Genomic DNA, 19,747 nt, shown 5'->3' on the forward strand with positions numbered 1-19,747 from the left:
ATCACATGTAGGGTTATGCAGTGCACCTTGGATGGATCCAGCTCTGCTGTTGTGCTGCTCCCCTCCCAGGCTGCAGCCAGGTAAACCTCCAGGCCACAGAGCAAGCTGGTACTGAACACAGTTATGTCTGGGATATCTTCCCTGCAGCTCCATCCACATGGATTAGGAGAATCTAATGGTTGTGGCAGGTGGGACAATTTGTACTGATTTTTTTGAAGTTAGAGGTTATCAAGTCATGTTCAGGGTTGGCTTATGGAAAGGTCTTCTTTGGGATTCTCTGGAATTATTAATAAATTTCAAATTACTTTTTGAGACACAAATATGTACTGCTCACATTCAACTCATTAGTGAGGATGGAGAAACCTCTCATGGGAAAATGAGAAAAGTTCTTTATTTTAAACATCCATCACTTCTGTTCTCTGCTCAGGAATGGGTGAGGAGAGCATGCTCTCCTCTGCTGCCAGCTTCTGTTTTACTGTATCTGTTATTTTACAGTTTCTTCATTATGATGGCTCACAGAGACTTGTCAGCTGTTCCTCATCTCTCTCCAAGCATGAAAATCTAGTCTTGAGGGGTGTGTTTAGAATCAGATCGTATCAGGAGCTGTTGGCAGGAATGCACTGGGATGGCAAAGGGAGCTTTACCCTTTTCCCAGCTCCCTGCTACTGTTTCCCATTAGTACCAGCTGGCACAGCCCATTTGTCAGGGATTTTCTGCATGTTACTCAATAGCTCCAATATCCATGGCTGTCTTTAGGAGATGGGGAAGCTGTACAACTCTCAAGAAGTGGTAAATCCAGTCTAAGCAGGTAAAAATAAAAGGATCCTCTTTACATTTCACAATTCACTACCCCAACTTTCTCCATCCAGCACATGCAGATGATGTGCAAAGGTCCAGAAAAACATGCAGACCTCTCCCTAGGGATACACATCAAAACTAGCCATGATCTTTGTGCTCCTTGGTACCTCTTACATGGTTTTACTGGGATAGGGCCCAAGTTGAGGCTGTCTCACTGTGCATCTACAGCCACTGAGGACAGAAATTACATAAACTCTTTCAAAAACCATGTCTCTGTCTCAACAAAGTCTTTCAAGTTCAGTCACTGAAAGGTCCCCCACGATAATAAACCCCTGTTCATTCCTTTTGCCTTCTCACGCGTGTGTTTATTTCTGTTTGCTCCTTTCTTTTTCGCAGATGGCAGATAAATCTTGTCAGTGCTTTTTTGGCTTTGCAGCCTTTTCTCAGTCATCTTTCCTTTTGTATCCCCAGCAATGTGCAAATCTGGTGGTTTGCTATTTCTGCTAAGCGTATTTCTTTTCCATGCTGTCTCATTGTCTCAGTCTTGTGCTTTTTTGCTGGGTGAAAGAAGAGACAAATTTCCAGTAGGCAAAAAATAAACCAGCCCCAGCTCATGAAAAAAAATGAACCCTTTTTAATCACTGCTATAAAATGTAATGGTTTGATGCAAGTTCCTTGTCAAGGTTGGAAGACTGACCAATAGGTCCCAGAGAAGCATCTTTTGATCTGTCTCCTGGATCAATTGGAATTTTATTGCACATGAGGAGAACAATACTGCACGAGCCCTTGAAGTGGAGCGAACACAGATGACATTTTTATTCATTCTCAGCCAGATTGCCTGGTATTGTGTCCCTTCTGTGAAAAATGACACTCTGGCAACAGGCCACTGACTGCAAAGCATCTTGGCATGGGCCTCCTGTTTGTCTCAGCCTGAGCTGAGCATCACCAGAGATGCCAGACTGCTGGCCACGAGCTGAGGGTGTTAAAGCACCATCTTTATCAGCTTCTCACTGCCATTTTTGGTGGGAAATACTTGAGGGAGGAGGGGTAGTTCCTGACTGTTTAGACATTCAGTGGCACCAGACTGGTGGTTGGCTCTCCCCTTGGGATGAGCAGCGGCTCTCCTGGCTGACAGTGACCAGCACGTTTGTCACAGTCCTGCCAACCCTAAAAAAAAAATAGTCCTCAGAGCTTCTGAGTCTGTGCTTCCCATCCTATTTTTCTTCTCTGGTGTCTCAAGTAGAATGTTTAAAAGCCTTCAAGTGTTTAGGAAGACAAATCTGATTGACTTCCAATTTTGTCTGAGCCATCACAGTTGCTACAACATAGCCAGAACCTGATGGATTTCTCTCAGACTTTTCAGGGTCCCTCAGTTTGTCTGACAGAGAGGTGTCGTGGAATGTCTGGGGACAGGTGACACTGAGCTGTGGCTTCTATTGCAGCAGGACACTTGGCTGTCAAAACTGGGTGTAATACTGAGACATTTCCATCATTATAGAATAGTCCATATCATAAATCATTTTTTCTGATGTCCCTGTTGAATCTTTCTGCCTTCTGAGAAAGGAAATGGAGAAAGTGGAGGAAGATTTTCTTCTTCTAAGCACAAGAGTTTAATCCACCTGGATCCACATTCCTGTGTAACCTGCTACAGGTTGGCATTGGGCATTGGACAGGCTGATCTCCAGAGACCCCTTCCAACCATAATTATTCTGTGATTTCTGTGAACTATTAACTTTATTAATTTTTTAGGTGCCCAGATTTTTTATTGAATTTAAACATTTTTTTCAATTAAATTTCAATTAAATTTAAATAAATTTAAATATTTTTTTTGTTCCATCCAAGTAGGAGTGTGTCACGGTGTGCAACAGCCGCCACTGTGCACTAGGAGACACTGGCCTGGAAATTGGATGTGAATTTGTCTTGTCTGCTGGAACCAGGTTCCCTCTGTGCCTACTGCTGTGGAGTGGGTATTTCCCTAACTAAATAGTTACATTTTTCTGAAGGAAGGACAGTATCTTTGCCTTCAGCTCTGATGCCGTGTGACATGTACCATAGGACCTGTCATCCTCCATGAAGTCAGTTGTGTTTCAATGTTAATAAGACCTTAATCAAGTCATTTGTTTCATACAGGATGTCACATTTAGCAGGGAATTGTCAAATGCTTGAAAACTGGAATCATAGGAGCACTGTTTAATGCTAAGTGGTATCTGCATCATATCTGAAGCTGGAACATGCCAGGAAAACATCCTTCACATTCTGCACTAATATTTCCATGCTTTCAGGACCAATCATGGGTTGGCTGGGTATGTACATTATTTCTCTCTGTTTATGTGTGCCATGCAATTATATCCTATATTTAGTAACTCGTTCTCACATTGCTTATCTGTTCCTTATTTTTTTTGGCTGGTTCTTTTGCTTTTTAAAAGAATACTGTGCAGCATTGGACCAGTCACTTGAAACCAAGATTGACACTCTCAGTCCAATAGAAAATAACTGAAATTTAAAACTGGTGCTCCTCATTCTGGTCTGTTTGTGATATGTAAGGAAAAAGAAGAGGCTTGAGCCAAGCAGCTGCTGGTGGGATTAAGTAGGAAGCTGTCCAGAGAGACCAGGTTTATGATTATCATCTCCTTTTCTTGATGTTGTCTTCAAGAAGAACAGAGCTAAGGGCTAAAACTGTGTCTCTAATATCTAGTTCCTGTAAGACCTTTCCACTTGAAAAGAAGAAAATGAAGTTATAGTGAACTCATGGTAAATATGAATTTTCCTTCTTTTATTTAAATCCCATTTAACAGCTTGCCTGTTTCTGTCTGCAAATAGGTACATCAGAATGGTAATAGGAAACACACCTGTACATGCCCCATCTGTTGCTATAAAGCAGTGTCATTATGTACAAGATATCTGCAAAATGGAAGATTGAAAAGACTTTTTTTTTGCCTTAGGGAACCCTTTGTATTTATATGTTAACTCTTCTGTACTGTTGAGTCTTTCTCGTGAGCCAGACCCCTTGTGGTAGTTCTGTGAAGACACAGGAGTCCTGGCTGTATCTGTGGGCAAAACATTTTGGTTTGGGGTTTTCCTCATTTTCTGTCCTGAGATACTCAAAGAAATACTCAAAACTAAAGAATAGTTTTAAAAGGAATTATACAATACTACTGCAGATTATATTTTGTGTTTCCACGGTCGTTCCTGGTTCTAATCAGTCAATCAAAAATGCTGAATGCATTAGGGGTCCATGTTTTCTTCAAAAAAAAATGTTGTGTTCTCCTAAAAGCTCTTTTTCCCTATAAAATGTTCTATTTGAATTTAGTCCAAGTCATAATGAGTGCTGGAGCAATTAAAGTATCAGCCACTATAAGGAGTCTTGGGAGCACAGGAGACAGATAGGATCAGGGTTTAAGCTACTTAAATACCTTTCATGAGAAATAAAGATTTCACAAACCTCAGTTTCAAACAAAATAGTTGACATATGCTAAGCTCAAAGTACTAAACTTGTTCTCCTGCCCTCTCCCACTAAACAAATAACGATCTATGAAATATTTAAACTTTATATCAACAGGAAGAAAAAAAACCCACTTTATTTCTATTTAAAATTTTTTTGGCAGGTGCTCAGATATTTATGATAATGGGATCATAAAATGACGTGGAAAGGTTAGTGGGAAGGTGCGGTGGGAATTTTGAGTGTGACTTTGTAAAATGTCACATTTTTTAAATCTTACTGAAATTGTAGCCAGGGTGTTTATTCATTTACATGTCCTAGTATAGTTATTGTGCATTAGGAGACTCTTAAATCAATGAAGTGTTTGTGTGTAGGGCTGGAACATGCCTTCACATGCTGTAATCACTTAAATTCCTTTGATTTAATTCTTGTAACCATTACCCTTAAAAAAAATAGAAAGAAAAAGCCTTTTAAATATTTTTCATTAACATATACTATTAAGTGGGTAAGTGCCCTAAGTATATTTTAATTTAATTTAGATTTAGCAGCAGCATTTTTCCCATACTAATTAAATACCAGTTTGTTATTAAGAAAATATTTATTGAAGTTGAACTTGGTGATAGATACATATCTATCACATCACTGTTAAACCTCATTAAATAGTGTTTTAATTGCAATTTGTTTTTAATTACCATTCATTAAGCATATTATTAAATCTAAATTGCATGCTTATGAAAGACGGGTTTGCCAATACAAGTGGCTGAGGCCCTTAACTACTGCCTTGCTTTTAGGTTCCCATAATTTGAAGTGTGTAGGGTGAAAGTTTGATCTATTTATATTTTTTCTATTATTATCTCCCTCGCTGCCTGTGTTTCCCATCTTTATTAACAGAATTAATAACATCTGAGGCAGTCAACAGATATAAAAGGAAAATAGAGAATGAAAAGTGGTGACAAAATAGGTCTTTGGGCAAGGAAGCAGGGAGGAAGCAACAGCAAAGAGGGAGCACAGGAGGGGAAAATAGCATTTAAACAGGGCATTGAAACCAGTTGGCTAAATGGGAGGAAGGAGAGGATGGGGAATTGGAGCCTGAAGGATGCAGAGGGATGCTGTTAATGATTTGAAGAGCTTTTTCTCTTTGGCTTGTCACGGGTAGTCTGGCCAGGGTCAGTGTGAGACAGCCCAGTGGCTTCTCAGCTAAAAGGTTTGCTGGTCCCAGTCTGGATCTGGCACAGCTGCCAGTGAGGGGAGGGTTCATGCTCAAGATGAGGATAGAGCATTCTGCTGGTGGCTGCACAGCATCAGTTCACAAACAGTAGCTACAAAGAAATTTTTTCCAAATTTTTCCCCATAGGCAGCACTGCCTCCCTTTAGAAATGCCACTCAAAGGAACAGCCACATGGGATGTGTGAACTTGCTTTTCTTAGACATGTTTGCCAGATTTCTTAGTAGTAGTTCATGAATCTAAGGTAAGCTGAAAAACTCCTGAGGTAAGAAGCTTTCTTTTCTAAGGATATCAGCTCTTTCCACAAAAAGACCCCATTGAGCAGGGTTTTTAAAGACTGTGTGTTTTTCTAAATCTTAAAAGAAAAGAATCTTTTGGAGCCTTTCATTTAGGAATGACACTTAATTTTTGCAAACAGGGAGGGAAGGCTGGGAAGAAAGGTGTGAGGTTGTTGTTCTGCTGGACACCAGCTCCACATAGGTGGTTAGCAGGCTGGAGAACCATTCCCAACGGGAATGGAGAGGCAGTGACTGACAAAAGGCATGGGGTGTGGTGTTGGCATCATCTGTTATGCCAGTGTCTGACCCTATCAGAACACTCTGGGAGGAATTAATGGCAATGGGGGCTGCTGGCAGTGCCATAGGGGTGAAATGACATTTGTACATGGAAACAGAAGAGGGAACCTGGTGTAGTGCCAACTTTCCCATGGGCTGGATAAAGAAAGACAGTGCAACTCTGCACATTGATGCTCTCTGGCTCTGGTTCTGCTTGCACTGAGGATGGTTTTGTGCCAGGTTATCTCCACTGACTCCAATGGATTATCTCCAATTCACAGTGCAGTTTAAATCAGAGGCAGGACATCTTTTCTCTTCTTTCCAATTCATGAATCTCTTTCAAAACCTTTTCTACCAGATGTTACAACTGTAAGCAAATTATCCTGGCAAACCAAAGTATCTCCTCATGAGTCTGTGTCACAGTAGGCCCTGGTGCCTCTATCTGCCTCTGGATCTTTTGCTCATAAACCATTAGTTATACGATTTTTTTGGCAGATGGGTATCTTCCATGAAAAATCCATTTCTATTCCAATGCAACAGGGCTTTTATACGGCCTGTTCCAGTCCCCATTGCACAACCTTTTTGCACAATGATTCATTATTCTATCTTTCTTCTTGATATGCTGAATCATGGCATGACACTTTGCCAGCTGCTTTGTGTGCCAACAATAACTTGCTCGTGTTTCAAAGACAGAGGAGGCTGCACAAATCACTGCAGCACACGGAGCCCAGACATTTGGCTGAGGAAAGTTCTCAGCAGGCACTAAACTCCACGTGGATGAGGAGCTACCTCTCAGCTCCTGCTCTCTTTGCATGGCTGTAGGGAGCAGCATAAGGCTTTCACTTGTTTTTACAAAGCTAGAGAAGGGCAAGGCTCCTGTTGTCTCTAAACTGGTGGCAATCAGCCTCTCCTGCACTGTGGCCCCTTAGCTGGGGGGATACAGATCAGTCCACATCTCCTTGGAGCATCTGCACTCAAAGGCTTGACTGAGCAGAAACATGGAATGGTGAAAATGACTTCAGAATTACCCACACAGATACATCAGGTGCCTCTGTGGGACTTCCTGACACCATCTCCAACGTGTTGGTGTGAGGAGGCAGCTAAATTAATCCCTCTCCTCCTGCAGGAGCCTCAAGAGTGCACATTCCCCCACGTGTGCCCCCAGGGCTCCTGGGCACAGGGGTGCTGGGTTACGGCACAGGGGTGTTGGGTTACAGCACAGCTGCTCGCTTTCCATAATTCAACGCTCGGGTAATGATTTTTAACTTCTATTTAAAAATTTATTTGCTTTTGTCAGTGATGCACAGGATCTCTGCAGAGGCAAATGATGCTTTCCCTTGGCCATTTTAAAGTTCTTTCTGATTTGTCTTTTCTAGGAGATTCGAACTGTAGCTATTTATCTGATCACAGAGAATTCAGAGTCCGTTGGGTATATTCAAAGCTGTTCTGAGAAAAGCGATAAGATTTTGGTCCAAAAGGAATATGTTACACTTCTTGAAAGCAGGAGTTTTAAGGGAAATGCTCTTGTTTTTTCAATTCATTTTCTTTTAAATTTGACTGCTATATTGTAATTCTCAGTATACTTCAGTTTGCAGCACAGCATAGTACTACAGGGCTTATGCACTTCAGACAGTCAATTGAAAGGGCCTTGGTTTTGTTTTGAAAACAGTAAACCAATGAAAAAGTCTAGATTAAGAAGGTGGTGTCCTTACAGACCTTGAGGGTACATTTGCACATCTAATTTTTAATTGTAACTTTCACAAAAATTTCATATACAAAAGTACCCAGTATTTTTAGGTGTTATAATTGGAGATTTCTATTCCTCCCCCTGCATCTCATGGAATTCTCATTCCATGAGAATCTGTCCATGTGCAGCTCAGCTTTGATGTGAGATACAAGATCACATCTTAAGAGCAGTGTGTACATAATTGGCTGACATGGATGTATAGAAAAGGTTGAGGGTCTAAGTGTTTTTATTCAGGGTATGGGAAACATTCTTCTGATGGATATTATATTTCTATAATATAGGATTTTTTATTTTATTTTTGCTTTGCTACATCTAGTTCAGTGACTTCAGCCTCAAACATCCTGCATTATTATTCCATGTATTTATGTGTTTATTAGCTTTATTCCCTGTGTGTCACCTCCCCACCTTCTCTCATCCCCAGGTGGATGTGCAGGGCTGCCCTGCCGCAGAAGTGGGTCAGTTCCAAGGGCTGCAGAGTGCTTGGATGAGGATCCACCTAGCAACACCACCACACTAATGCCACGTTGGGAAATTTGCCCTACAGGAGTTTGTCTTGATTAAAGGCTTCGCTCTGTCTTTGCAACACAAACATAGGAGCCCCCATGCTGCTCTCTGAAATTTACAGCGTATTTTCTTTTTAGTCAAGCATATTGAAGCAGAACAGAAGAAAGGATCAAAGGTACCGTAATGTTTCTATAAACAAGAACTACTTAATTTGGTTTTTTTTATCTTGGGTTTATTTTTTTCCAAACAAATCTTCTAGGCATATTAGGCTCAGATTACATTTTATTGCCAAATCACCAGCTGGCAACAAAATCGCATATGTCTGTGTAAATACAGTGGATGAGAAGCTGAACAGGAGATGGGGAGATGATTCAAGCAGTCATATTGGCTTCTACACCTTAAAATTTGACTGTTTTATCTGTCTATTCAGCAATGTCCTGTACAGACCCCATTTCAGCATGAAATACTAAAATCTCAGCTTGGGGTAATTCTGTCTGTGGTTTTCCTCTCTTCTAGTGAATTTACAGGAAAACAGATAATTCTCTGGGACTGTAGCTCAGAAATTCATTTTTTGTTTGCTCACCAAGTGATGACTAATCCACTCCCTGTTACTCAAATATAGGTGTAACTCTTGTGATGACTGATATTATTATGAAGCATTTTCACTTTGAGGGCCAGATGATCCTTTGAAGGTAATGCAGTTTTGCAATTTGCTTGAGGGCTCTATTGCTGTCTTTTGGGTACATTTGGATTCACTTGGCAATGAAGCCTCAACATTGATTAATTAATCATTAAGGTCAATGTTGCTATACAGCCCTTCTTTATTTGTACTTAGGCATTGGCATGATCACTTCAATTTGTAAATTCACTTTCTTCATGCACCCCATAATTCCCAGGGAAAAAAAAGAAAGCCTGGCCATTATTAGGTAAATGTATAAAAAAGTTAGTAATCATCATTTTGCTTCTGAAAGCAGATGAACTAGAGCACCTTTTCAGACCTGAGGTATGAGAAAATTTTCACCACGCAGCCATGAACGATGGGTTTGTTTTGGCTAAAATTATGCTCCTTTTGGGTCTCATGTGAAAGAATATTTGAGTGTCATCAAAGGAAGATGTTCCTTGACAGAGCTGGGTAACAGGACCCCCTTTGTCAGAACAGTAGCACAGAAATACTCAGCAGCTCTCAAGGATCTGTCTGAAGGGGCAATCTTGCCCTCAGTCAGTAAACTCTAAAAGACCTTAATTAATGAGCAGGGAATGAGCTCCATTATCTGGGAGGTGGAGGACAGAAATTAAAGGGGTTAAGCAATAAATGGGGTTTGTTTCTTGCTAAAACTTTTTAACCTTTGTCTGTTCTCTAACATCCTTATCTTAGGAGATTTTGATCCCAACTAACTTCTGGAAGCCCTCAGCCCTACTACAAGTTGTGCCATTTCTGTCAGAGGTTCCTAATCGGATCTTTTTTTTCCTCAGCGTTTCCCTTTAGTTTGTAATGCACCCTGGGCTGTAATGTGGGGGAGAGGGGCTCCAGTTTTGGAAATATCAGTTCATACCCACTAGCTGATGCTTTTCCCAAATTGGCCAGAATAGAGAATACTTCCTGCCCCATTCAGAATCATCTGCATAGAAAGATAAAACGGGAGTTAACAAGGGTCAGGTTTATGACAGGGAAAGAAGGCTGCTAATGACCATTATCTATGCCACAGGTTTAACTTCATTACTTTTGCATTAAGTTCTTAATGCCCAAAGCAATAAGCAAACTGAGTCCTGTTGAACTGTAGTAACCTAATCTTCTCTCCAAATGAAATAGAGGGGAAAGCAGAGTCATTTGGCATGGCCTTTATTTTGTCTTCTCTTTCCCCATCCCCCAGTCACATATTAGGCCTGTGTGAGTTTCCCTTCTTTCTCACAGCCTTTTTCTTTTATCTCTTTTCTTTCTTCCTGAGTTTTTCTCACTCTCCAAAGTGGTATTTGGTGCAGGATTTGATGAGAGGGTTTCAGGCCTTCCATAAAGTGGATCTGTCACATGGCGAAGTCGCTCTTGATAATCTTTTGAAGTACAGAATTATGCAGACTATGACCAGAATAAAAAGCTTTTAATTCACAGTTAACAAACTTGAGCTGGCCATGACATTGTGTGTCCCAGTGAGTCAGACCTAGGAGAGAACATTTGCTGTGTGTTTTGAAGCATCATCACACTTTTGCATCACAAGGACAGTACAGGATGATTATATCCCAGTGTGACTGATTGGCACATACCAGCCTGGACTCCAAACATTAGTTCATGTTCTGCCCATTCTCCATTGCAACCCCTGATGACAATGATGAAGTGTTCAAGGTCAGGCTGGATGGAGCTCTGAGTGACTTTGTCTGGTGGAAGATTTCTCTTTCCACAGCAGGGGAGCTGGAACTGGATGATGTTTAAGGTCCTTTCCAACCCAAGCCATTCTATGATTCCATGATTTATGGCTCTGAATTTGCACCACCAAACCTGTGAACAGTTAAGGCTTATTGAGCAAAGAACAAACACCAACAGAGAACTAAATTTAATTCATGATTTAGAATGAGATCAACATTTCTGTCATTTCAGTTAATTTCCTCAAATTTGACAAATAAAAACTAATGAATTTCCCTCTTTTGGTGTGACCTGCAAACTCATGGTCTGTAGCTGGGAAAATAAATGCACTGAGTAAGAAGAGGGAGCAAAACTGGATTTCATAATATATGAGATTCCCAGGCCAACAGCCTCAGCTTTTGGCAAAGGGTGAAATCAACAGTGCATCTTTTTCCCAGCAGAATGAGAGGGAGCAAACCAGTGCTGGCAGGTAACTGGTGCATCTGTCCAGGGTGCAGGGAGTATGTTACTGCTCCTAGAAAAAGGCTCCCAGAGCAGCAGGTGCCTGAGAAACACACTGGATTAGACAGATAGAAAAAATACTATAAACTATGGAGAGTTAAGCATTGAATGTGAGCACCCCTGTAAAAATTCTATCAGCAATACAAGGTAATATACCCTGTACCCTAATCCAGTATTATATGGTAACCTCCATATGAGAACCTTGCACTCTGAGGAGTAAGTGCTAAAGGCTGAACATTTATCTTATGAGTTGTTCCCTTTTTAGAACAATCAGGGTTGCCAGATACTTGGGACTCTGAGAAAATTGTTCCTCTGTAATAACGTTTCCCTGCCATGCAGTACAAAAAGGTTTCGTTTCCTTGCCCCTTTCTGTCTTGGAAAGGGCATATCAATGTGTTTTTTCTGTAGCCAGGGAACTGTAGCTACAGTGAGGTCCATGGTATTACAACAAGGCTTGATATATCAGTCTGACAGCCATCATCTGTTTTAAGAAGCTGTATCTCCCCTCCACAGACCTGTCTGCTTCCTGAGTGCTCGACTTGCCTCTACAACTGCTTTTCTTGGCTTTCACTGGGTACAGGTTCTCTCTTAAATCAGCAGATTTATCACTATTCTCCCAAATGAGGTATTTCTTTTTCTTTTAAAATGAGAGAGTCAAGCTCCATGGCACGTCAATTCAAGCTGCTGGGAATGCCAGAGGTGGGAAGGAGGGAATGGTGGATACCTCAGGTATGGGAGCAAATGAAATGGTCTCTGTTGTGCCTTTGATACTGACTTGTGAAGCTTTGCCTCCCTTTGGTGACAGGGAAGGAAATGCACTTCATCCCTGCATTCAGATGTCAAATTCCAATGTCTCCCACTTGGATAAGTTTCTGGCCTCTCCTGCTTCTCATTTCCCTTGTGTTTTTCTGATCATGGTCTCCTTTTAGACATGGGAAACAACTTCATTGGATACCAAATTGTGTATTTACTCACTAAACACCTATTTTTTGAACAAACAAGCTGCCATTATTCTGAAGTTCAAGGTGAAGAGGGCTAAGGAAGAAGAAAAAGTATTCTTTAGGCATGCAGAACTGATCAAGAGCCCCTGTGCAATGAACTATATCTGATTCAACACAGCCTGCAAAATTAAATCTTGTTCAGTTTAAGCATTTAATTACTGCAGATGTTCAGGAGGTACTCTGAGAAGCATCACCTACTGGGGCCCTTTGGACAGATGCTATTTGCTTTGACACTCCATCTGTCACTATAAAATAATCATTGATGCTTCAGCTGGCATAGCCCTGCAGGGCTGGCATCAAGGCATGGCGCGGAAGAGGTTAAAAATGAGGCCAAGGTCATGGCATGCCGTGTATGGTAGAAGGTCAGTGGATGATGATTCCTTTCTTGCTCTCCAGGATTTTCAGCAGAAAAAGAGCACTATCTCTGCAGCATTACACAAAGATTTGGGTTTTGCTTTCTGGAGGATGTTTTAACATCAATTATATAATCTCCTTGGCCTTTTATATCCTTGTATCCAAAGTGTACTTTGGAAATGAACAAGATATGGCAGCAAATAATGGGTATGGCCTAAAGCAAATGAAAAACTTGGTTGTCTTATATCAACAAACAGAGATTTGGGGCACCATTGGGACCTACCAAAAGAGCTTATTTATTACCCAGCCTCAGAGAAGCAGAGTGCCTTTGGAAGGTTCATTAGATTTCTGCAATTTGTTAGTGTAGATCAGTGATTTGACCAATACCATCTTGGCTATTGGGTTGTGGCACGTGGAGCTTTTGGCAGGATGTTCAAGAACAAGTCCTAGTCATGTTTGGTCAGTGAGACTGAACTGCCCCTAACAGTGACAGAAAGCTGAGAGCTTTTCAGGACACGAGTTTATTTCATTACTAGTTTTAGATTCTTTGGTATTGCTGCCTGTAACAAGAGTGATTGACTCATAATTAATTGTACTTGTGGCTCTTGCATTGTTGTCAAGACCATGTTGGTAGAGGTTTTCCCCAGCCTGGTGACTCCTCTGCCTCCTTGACACATTTACAGCAGGGATATTTAGCAGCTCTAGAAGGGTTTAGAAATGACCTCTCGTGAGGGAGGCCTTGAGGTTAGATTGTCTTTTCATTCTACACCTCACAAGTAACCAGTTTTTGTATTAGTGACACTGGTTTCCAGCAGGATGGGAGGGGATAACAGCTAACACACTGTCTTGCTGCTTCATCCATGCCATCAAGTAGGAAACATTTAGACTTTTTAAAAATTGTTCATGACTTGGTTATAAGTAAATATATCTTTTCCACTCCTCATTTTCTTCTAAGATCTAGGCCCTATCTAAGTAGATTATAAACATTGATTTAAACATTCAGTCATGCAAATCTTTCTATGAGGTTCAGTAATAGCAGCTAAGTCAAATTAGTGCTCATAAATGACTAATTCTATTTCCTCTTCTTTATTACCTAGGCTTTTGGCATTGTTGTATAGTTAATTAAATAATTTCTTCTTCTCATCCTCTCTTTGCATTCAGTGCCTTCCTGACCATAGTCTCCACTGGAAGCCCACCAAGGGCAGGGTTTAGTGGTGCAGTAGTTTATAGATGGATGTCAGGGGCTCTCCTCAGCTCTCAGGGTCCTTCTGGGCGAGACCTGAGCATTGCAGCACCAGGAGCTGTTGCCACCTCTGTTATTCCCCTCCTTCATCCAAACTGAGAGCTGAGGGATGGAGGGCTCCCTTTCTGTCCTGTAACATAGAATCCTGTCTCTGTCTCTTCTCTGTTCTCCAGAATTGACAGATTATTGTTCTTTGTCATTTTTTGGTCCTTACCCCTGATTGAAAGGGATGTCTGACTTCAAGGGATGTGCTTTGTGTCAGGAGATCAATTAGGTTTGCTCAGTGTCCCTTTGGAGCTTCTCTTTTTTTAGCATCCCTTTTTATGCTCCCAGGTCTGATTTCTGTTACTGCTTATCCTTTATATAGATTTTGTTCCATTCTCCATCTGGGGGAGAATGTTTTTTCCTATTAAGTGGTGGCTGCTGCTGCTCCTCATCCCAGGATTTAAATAACTAGCATTTTTTCCTGTTTTGCCAACACCAAATTCACACAATATAACAGAAAACCGAGCCCATACACTGTCAAACAGAGACACTCCCACAGCGTGTGACCCTCTTTCTGTCACCTGCCACATTTTTCATGTCCAACCTACAGCTGTGAAACTGTTTTTCCCCCTTCTCTTTGAACAACAAAGTCCAAAGAACACTCCTCGGTTTGATGCCTGTCACAATTTGCAGAAGATCCTCGGACAGAAATGATCCAGCTAATAGTGAGGGAAGAGAGCAGCAGCAGCAGCTTTTCATTGCCAGCTCTTCCAGTGGGGCTGAGATAATAAGAGCCATGCTGCAAATTTTATTTAATTTGTATGGGCCTGGTCCAGAGCCTTCCTCTTGACTTCAGGGCCATTGGATCAGGCTGCATGGTAGCTACAGCTTTGCTTTATGACTCAGTATCACTGTCTTGGAACAGTCCCTGCCAAATCAGTCAGTTTTTCCATTAAAACCTTCTCCAAGGAGGAAGATGACTGTTCAGCTAGCTGTCTGCTAACAGCAAAGTCTGATTTTTTCACTTGTGTATTTTTCCTAAATAACTTTCTCTTCCTCCATGAGAAACTTTCTGGGCTTCAGGTGGGACAGTTCTCTGAGTGTCTTAGAGACAGCTGAGAACATCTGCCTGAACCTTTACCAGCTTGTTTGAGTGTTCCTTTTTGCTTTCAATACATTTCCATGTTGTTACCTGAGAGGAAACTAATGTTTTAGGGATAAAATGTGCAGACCATATTTCCAATTAATCTTCTGTGACAGCAGTTGCTGTTGTGTGACTAACTGACCTGTGACTAAATAACTACGATAGTAAAATAATTTGGCCTAACAGCATAAAAAACCAAAACTAAAACTCTGACTCTGTAAAGCAGTATTTTTTATGGGCTGAGCATATATTCCATTAGGGAAAAGGAGACTGTTTGCATTACCCAGCTACACCATATACCTGCCTCTTTCCGTGTAAGTGAATTCCAAAGATGGCTAGTTTAGGCTTGTATTTCTACTGTGGTTTTGCTTTTATTTTTTCCTTTTTTTTTTTTTTTTTTCCTGAGGGAGAACTAGACCTGAGTTTTGCAGTTGGATTTGTGTTTTATTTCAGTTATTTTGTTGCTGAAAATGATGAAGGGTGTGAAGTTAATCTGCTGAAATAACACAATTACTGCCACTCTGACTCAGTTCTTTACCTGCCTTGGAAATTTAGTTGCTGCTCCATCCATACTCCCCTCCAGGCACTTCAGGTCCAGGAAGGAAGGGAATTAATTTCTCTATATGTAGATCAGTATGTTACAATTTCTTTCCAGCCCCTTGTTTTTTAAGAAGCAGGCAGACATGCAGACCTTCAGAAGGACTTCAGCCAGCTGGAGATAATGTGGTATGGATGTGAGCAGTGACTGGAGTTACACAAATGCACAGAGAAGTTGTAGAAGGAGATAACTGCTCCTAGAAATTCTTGAGCCATCTGAAATCCATCTATTGTGCCCCCTAATGATAGGGACAGATAAACAGAGGAATTATATGAATGGATATATCTCCATTGTCTTCATGGCTGTCATGAAGCCCCCTAAGAATGCAAAATTTCACATCCAAAATGGAGTTGGGTTTGAACAGAGAAAAGCTGAGATGGATGGACAGAAGTCAGAGCAAATCACAGCACACCATGTTGAAGTCAGAACATGTCTGCAACAATTTTCCCACAGAGCTAAGCTCAGAAAAAGAGAAAAGAAGTAAACAAAAAACTATTGGCAGTTTTCAATTTTGCTGCTGTCTGTTCCCTGTGTTGGTTTTCTTCATCTCTGTTCTAGGAATTCTATAGTAGTGCTATGAAGAATAATCAATTAATGCTTAGAAAGCAATTATAATGATTCCCAGTTTACACATGAATAAACAGAATGCAGCTTAGGTGACTGAGTCACAATCATTTCTGGAGTCTGATAGGGCATGGGCAGCAACAAAGAGCCGGCTCAGCACTTGTGTTCTAATTGCTATTTTGCCAGAAAAGCTGGGGCTGGAGATCAAACAGACAGAAATGAGTTGTAAAGCTCCCTGAATGTAAATGCTTGTGCACTGTTTAAAAAAAAATACTAAAAAAAACTACACTCTGAAATGATTTCATAACTGCTACATAGCTGAGACAAGACTTGCCTGAGGTCTCACAGGATGACCATGGGTCATACCAAGGACAGGACCCAGATGTGATTCTAGTGCTGTGTTTAAGCACAAGACCATCTTTTCTTCTTCTGAAGAATTGATATTTGATTATAGAGTCCCTTACCATTCAAGCCCACGTGTGATATTTTCTCATGTGTTCAGCGTGAAACATGGTTAATATAGAAATACCCTTTTTCTGTGCATCATAGCCCATGATGTCTTGTTTTTATTGGCAGGTTCAGAGCTTCAGCTCAGACTTATGGCCTGGTGCAGGGGTTGTTCAGGGATGTTACTCATGGTTCTGTGTGTGCCTCTGGTACTGTGTGTTCAGACAGCACTGGGGATATCATGAGGATCACTCTTTTCTCTTCCAGGCATGAAGGTGTTACCAAGGTGTAAAACCAGGTCATGGTGAAGTTCCCCTTCACATCTGGGGATGTATTTAGTTACTTGAAAACCCACAGAGCCCATGGAACTGCAGAAGAACAAGCTCAAGCCTTGCTATCCTACTTCATACACTGTCAGCCAAACGAACAAGCCAGCTTTGAGTCCTCCAGGGTCATTTTATTTTTAGGGCTGTTGCCTCAAGCAGGAAGAAAACAGCTTGATCTGTAGGCTTTGCTTTGAGCTTCCAGTGCTGGCAGCAAAAAGCAAGTTCTTTTGACATGCAGTCTGGGTTGAACCAGTGGAACAATCTGTATGGGCCAGGGAGTCACAGTGTTGTGAGTGTTCCTGTTCCGAGGCACAGCACACCTCCTTGTCTGTCACAAACTGATTTACTTTTGATCTCTTCAGCCTATAGTTGACATTCCAGCTGTTTTGCTGTTTCTTTATTTAATGGCAGGCTTTTTCTCCCCATGCTTTTTCAGGTTTTTCATTTTTCCTTGTTTGTCTGAAATCCATCTTGGAGACACTTGTTGCCCTGTTCTCTGATCTGTTTTGAGCCTCTGCCAGCTGCTGCTTCTGCTGCCAGTGGATAAAATGACTGAGTCACCACTTTGTGAATTTTGCATTTGCTTGTAGGGTGGCAGAGCCAAGGCCATCATGAACATATCAAGGAACCACAACAAAGTCCCAAAACACAAACACTGGGACTTAACCTCAAAGCTTGTGCTGGAGCCCGAAGAGGTGACAGCCAGGGAGATTCATACCAAGGGACCTGAAAGCCTTACCAACCTCAGTCTGACTTTAACCACATCAGAGACATGCACCTCACGCAGCTCTGGGTCAGGGGAGAGGGTGTAAGGGAAAGGTAGGAGTGACAAAAGGACTGTTTTCCTCTTTCCACAGTGGATTTATCACAGCAGATGTAAAAAAAAAAAAAAAAAACAGAAAAAGAAAAATATGCTCAGGGTTCTTGAGCTCAGCAAAGCTGCAGTGGAAGAGAGCAGCACTGAGTGCAGAAGGGAAGGAAGACTTGCTCCTTCCCTAAATCATCTTGTGTGTCTTTGAGCCAAAATGCCTGTTTTGCCTTGTTTCAGCAGGTCAGGATGGTTGGCAGCTCATTCCCACACGGGCACCAATTCTCTGTGGTGATGGCAGTGCCAGCAGAGCACTCCCAGTGCTGTGGCTCTGACCTGAACCTGCTCTCGTGGAATTGTCCCAGCACTGTCAGTGACTTTGCTGCCCTGTCTCTCATGCTTTCTAAACATCCTGCTTTTTAGCTTAAGAAACTTCCTATGTGGAACAAAACTGTCTCTGGGTGATCAGAAGAACCACTGTGTTTGGGTTTTTCACACATCTGGTTTTGGGACAAGAGCCAAAAGGTCATTTATACCCAGTGTGGTGATTAGCTTAATCAGGTGAAGTTTTGCTGCTTAATTTTAGCTTGATCAGAGTCATCCCTATGCTGCCAGCAGAGACATGGGGGCATTTAATGTGACTTGGGCATCAGGACACTGTGGCTACCCCCAGGTTTGTTTGGCTACCTCCAGGTTTGTTCAGTTTGGCTGATGACATGGGGTCATTTCTAGGGAAAGACAGCAGAAAGGCTGAAATGCACTCATTCAATCTTCAAGCAGAGGATGGGACTGTATCAGTGTGTCTTTTAACAGGCCTGTTTGGCTTGTAATAGCCTTGTAGTAAAAAGATTTTTCATTCTTGGCCCTGATGCAAAAGGGAAATGGGTTCCTATTTGCATTGTCCCCACAGTGTTTGTGTAATTAATGTATGTGGGGGTCCTCCCTCCCCCACACTCTCCCAAGGTAAAAAATGACCTTGTCAAAACTTAGATTACAAAATCTTAGTTACTAAGCAATGGGTAGGGCCCCACTGGGATGGCATCCCGGCTCCTGAAATGGTATGTATAGTAAAAACTAATAAAAATGGTGTCAGAGGCTCTCAGGCTTCCAAGTCCCCTGCTGTGTGACCCCCTGATCCCAATTTATTAGCTGAACCCAGGGAAGCAGACAAACCTTTCTGGCTCCAGACTGTAGGCTCCAAGAAATCAAATAATGTGAGCTCCAGAGCAGTGGCTCCAGAGCAGGAGGGAAGGAAATCCTCATGGAAAACAGGGGGCTGAGAGTAGGGCTGAAGGGAGCTGCTGACAAGAGCCATCTGAGCGGGATAGGAAAGGGAAACAGGCTCTGTGATATCTCAGCACCTCCATGTTCAGATGCTTGAAACATGTCAGGGAGGAAGCGCAGGAAGGGGGTGGGGAGAGCGGGGCTGGTAAGGAGGCAACCAGCCAAAGTTGTTTCCTTTCATGTGTTAGCAGTGCCTTTGCTCTGAGATCACCTTGTGCTGGTGACGGAGGATTTAGCAGCTGGGGGTGGCAGATGGAGTGGCAAAGAATGTGCCCTGTGGGTCAGAGGGGGATGCACCTTCCCCCTTCCCGCTCCCCAACTGCAAGAATTTTCTCTTGGAAGCAATAAATGTGGTGCAGCTCATCGTGTTGCTGCTGCCCCCCTGGATTTCCTCTCTGCTGTGTGACACACGTAGCAATTAAAGTGTGTTGCACAGGGGATGTGGGGTTTTTTCATTCTTTTTTTTTCCATCCCCAAGAGCTGCCAAAGCAAAGTGATATTGATGAGGATGGCTCGTTTCGATTAGTGGAGGCTGGATAAGGAACAGCCACCTCCAGCCTGTGTCTCTTCCCCTCTTCTGCCTTGGACAAGAAACTTAAGTATTTTCCCTGCTTTCAGCAGTTGTCTGTCTGTTCTGCATCTCTAATCTATGCCCAAGTCGAGCTTCAGCAGAAGTGTAACAATAACTCTCCTTGTTTAATGCCAGTCATTGCATTTGCAGTGCTTTGGCTTCCCAAGGGTGATGTTATCAGGAGAAGGCACTGCACTTTTGTAAAAAATAATGATTATTCAATAAATTAACAATGGAAATGAAGGGATGAAGACCATGTGGAGGATGGAAGTAAAGCAGGCCTGTCCCATTTGCCAGG

The sequence above is a fragment of the Parus major genome, chromosome 20, assembly GCF_001522545.3.
Source record: "Parus major isolate Abel chromosome 20, Parus_major1.1, whole genome shotgun sequence".
Lineage (NCBI taxonomy): Eukaryota > Metazoa > Chordata > Aves > Passeriformes > Paridae > Parus > Parus major.